A 4,071-nucleotide genomic window follows, 5' to 3' on the forward strand; every position below is an offset into this window, starting at 1 on the left:
GTATCTTCCTGTGTCTCAGGCTGATTCCGTGGATGTTCAGGCTGGTCTGGTACCTATCCAACTCAACTCAGGGGACCGGCTGAAAAAGGGGTCCCCTACTCCTCCGCCATCTTAACCCACCTCCTAAAACTCTTGATATATACGCCAAATTTCTTCTCAGCAAAGATAACATTAAATTTTCACTCTTACTAGCAGAATCTGAGAGATTATCTTCCCATCAATACTATCATCATGTGAGTATTTTCAACCACAAAATTTAAGCAAGGTTATCAAAATAAAAATTTGAAATGGGTTCATTTTTCACTCACCAGCTGACTTAATTTACACCACGACTACCATCCCTGTAGCTGATGCTTATTTTAAATGCAGACTTCCTTGTCAGTAACCTAAATGTTCATCAGCAAAAGTACAGCTAAATTATGGTGCAGCTATACAATGGGATAAAACATAAGCAATAAAAAGACTGAGAGATATCCCTATTTCTTTTTTTTAAAAACTATCTACATTACTACATACAGTACATATAGTATATACCATATATATACAGTATATATAGATCATATATATATGATTAAATATTCATAGAAATATGAATAGAGGTAAGTACCAAACTACTATGAACAGTCTTAACTTAGTAAGAATGGGTTAATTGATGGGGAATGGGGGATTCTTGAGTTGGAAATTTCAACTTGAATTTTACTACAATGAGCATACTTTTGCAATTATGTCCAGTGAGAAGAGTTACAACACTCCATTAGAATTAATAGATATTTTTACTACCTACTAAGGAAATTTTGTTTTACAGATTTTGAAGCCACAAAGTAATGTGAGAGAGATGGGGGGATAATAATTTTTTATACCTACCTTCATAATTTTGAAAGATCTATCTGGTAAATTTAGAAATAAAAAAATGTATTGTGGGTCTAATCTGATTTGATCTTAAAATAATACTACTTGCTATATTTGAACATCTATGTGGGGGCGGGGAATAAAAAAATAAAGCAAAAACATCAAGGGAAAAATACTCTGATAAGATTGATCATCCTCTCGATTGCTCTGGGTCCAAGCCTTGGCATTATCTTCTACTCATTTCACTATAATCTCCTGTATCCAACACGGGTTCTATCTCCCAGAAAACTCAGATTTGCACCTCCCTTTATCTCCCACAATCCAGGTCCCAACTCAGGCCCACAGTTCACTCACCCTCTGTAGATTTCTAGGGAATTTTTTGCCTCTAAGTCACCTTTTGCCTCCTGCAACTGAAGTGATTCCACATTTCCCTTGCCAAGACTGTTAGATTTTCAACGGCTGTAAAGCAAAATTCTAATTCCTTGGCATAGCATTCAAAGACCTACACCATGTGCTGTCTGATCCACCATTTTCCAACATCACTATCAACTAGATGTGCTTCCCCCATCCCACCTCAACAACCAATTCACATTTCTCTGTCCTTCCCCTTAGGTTCTACCTCCATGTCTCTGCTTGTGATGATCCATCTGTGTACCACTTTTTTTAAATGAAGAACTTTTCTTCCCTGAGGATGTGAGAAAGGAGGAGAAACCAGGGCACAACTTAACTTTGACCACGATGATTTGAGAGTGAAACTTCATTATTTGAACATGAAAGCAAAATTCAAACGAAACTTCAAGGCAATAAAAAGCCTCTAACTATTCTCTCCATCACAACTGGTGGTGGGGGCGGCAGCACACACACCTCTCCCGAACCCAGCCCCCAGAGGTTTGTGGCCAGTCCCTTTTGCTCTTTGGAGTCCTCTACTGGAATTTTTGAAAACCACTGCTCTAGGTGGAAAATTTTCCAACCCCTTTCTGTTTGACAATTCCTGCCCATTTTTAAGAGCCAGCTCCTCTACAAAACATTCCAACATCCCTCCAAAAAAATGAAACCAAAAATGAAACTCCCTTCCTTTACTCCCAAGGCATATATAATGACTATTATAAACTGCTATTAAGCTTAGGTGGGCTTGTGGACTTTCAGCCCCTGCCTGTTCACAAAGCAATGCATCTCAGTAAAAATCAGGGAAGACTTGAATGAATGCATGCCAGAATACAGCCTTATCAAGGTGTGGGGAGACAAAACTTCCCATAAGTTGTCTACAACCCTGGAAAAAGCCTCAGCCTCCTGAGCTACAAAAATGTATATGCTATAAAGTGAAGGAAAGCTTACTTTCACTTCTCCTTGAAATATGTCTAAATCTACAGATTAAAACTGCCCCAAAAGTCAAGTGGGTAAGTCCCAGGATAGGTACCTAGGTTAGGTCAGAAGGTGCCTGGAGAAGGGAGCATTAGCTACCGAGGTATTTCCATTTTAAGAAATAATAATCCCCTGACCCTGGGATACCTTTTGTCACAAATCCTAGAGACAAGGGACTATCAAGTACCTGGAGTGATTTTATTTGCACATGTAAGGGCTGGAGTCAGGCTTGGAGTCAGGAAAAACCTTTCCAGAGAGAGAGAAGACAGCTGCCTCCTTCCCCTTTGTGTGCAAAAAGAAAAAAAAATCATGTTACTCTTCCCTTTCCTATGGGGTATCCAATTACTTCAAAAATAAAAAAAGTTGACTTGGCTCTCATCGCATCACCCAGAGGCTAAGACTAGGTCAAAGAGGAGGCCAGAGCACTTATTTACCGTGAAGTATTTAATAAGGAATGTGTCTCTGATAAAGAATACTTCATGTGCACATTCAGCCTAAATTAATAAAGACAAATATTAAAAACCTAACATAAGGCTTATAAGAACTTAAATGTAGCCAATATTTGTCTTCATTCTTGCATTTTGGAATTATTGTTATTGTCTCTCCCCAACTCTCACCATCTCCCCATTTCTGCCATCCATTTATTTGCTTCCGAAGCCTCATTTATGTTAACCATTTACCTTGTTGTCCTGATCTTGGTTTACTGCTGCTCATTAAAACATCATTGTTTCTCAGAGAAGAGCTCTTTTTCAGAGTGATGCAGAAGTGTTTTAATCTAGTTATAGACATCTGGGATAGTGAGTCAGCTAACCTGTAAGAAACATGAAAGACACATGATAAGTCATAAATCCCCAATCAGATCTCCTTGTACTAGCTCATAACTGTGAAAAAATGCAAAGGTAGCAAATGAGCATGCAAGAGATAGAGGTTAGGAAGCTATGGCTGCTCTGTCCATGCTAATTATTCTCCTACTTAATATATTCATGGAAATTCTCACATCTACTTAACATATTCATGAAACTTCTAGTACTCACTTAAAATATTCATGAAACTTGCTCATTTTCAGTCCCACAGTTCTCACAAATTTATTACATAGATAAGGTGGGAAAGGTAATCTGAGGACAGAATGTGTCTGCCTTCCTCAATAGTGTTAGCATCTGGTCAGGGTTAGAGACTGTATCTAATGAATTCTGACTTCCCCAAACATCTAACAATATACTTCACACACAATAAAGTTTTATGAGACTAAATGTTTGTCAAATCAAGTAATTTCTACAGGAAAAAAAGTGTGATTAATAGAGGATGAACTGAAGGGCACCTGGGTGGCTCAGTCATTAAGCGTCTGCCTTCAGCTCAGGGCGTGATCCCGGAGTCCTGGGATGGAGCCCCATATCGGGCTTCTCCACTGGGAGCCTGCTTCTTCCTTTCCCACTCCCCCTGCTTGTGTTCCCTCTCTCTCTGGCTGTCTCTTCCTCTGTCAAATAAATAAATAAATAAATAAATAAATAAATAAATAAATAAATAAATCTTTAAAAAAATTTAGAGGATGAACTGAATAGTGTTAATGAAAAACTTAGTCTCTGTAAAAAATCAAGTTATCACAGTGTTGGTAAGTGTATGGGGAGATAATTACAAATACATAGTTAGTGGCCACATAAATTTGTTCATTCTCTTTGGAGGACCCCTTTTTGAGATTATCAAAATTTTACTACACATGCCCTTTGACCTAGAAATTCAACTTCTAAAAATACATCTTATAAAAAATATATCTTATAAATGTATGCATATGCAAAAAAAATGCACAAATGACTCCTGCATTGTTTTTTAAAGCAAAGGAAAAATAAGCTTTATGTCCATTAA

At 37.7% G+C, this 4,071-nt stretch overlaps 1 long non-coding RNA gene across 1 annotated transcript; it reads right to left on the bottom strand.

The window, feature by feature from the left end:
- Positions 1-927: 927 nt before the first annotated feature.
- LOC130544539 (uncharacterized) lies at positions 928-3,670 on the bottom strand. The gene is made up of 3 exons (XR_008960902.1): positions 3,530-3,670; positions 2,892-3,022; positions 928-2,493 (listed from the first exon to the last, which is right to left on the bottom strand). It is a non-coding gene; the product is annotated as an uncharacterized LOC130544539 (long non-coding RNA).
- Positions 3,671-4,071: the final 401 nt, after the last annotated feature.

Source organism: Ursus arctos, unplaced genomic scaffold (assembly GCF_023065955.2).
Source record: "Ursus arctos isolate Adak ecotype North America unplaced genomic scaffold, UrsArc2.0 scaffold_22, whole genome shotgun sequence".
NCBI lineage: Eukaryota > Metazoa > Chordata > Mammalia > Carnivora > Ursidae > Ursus > Ursus arctos.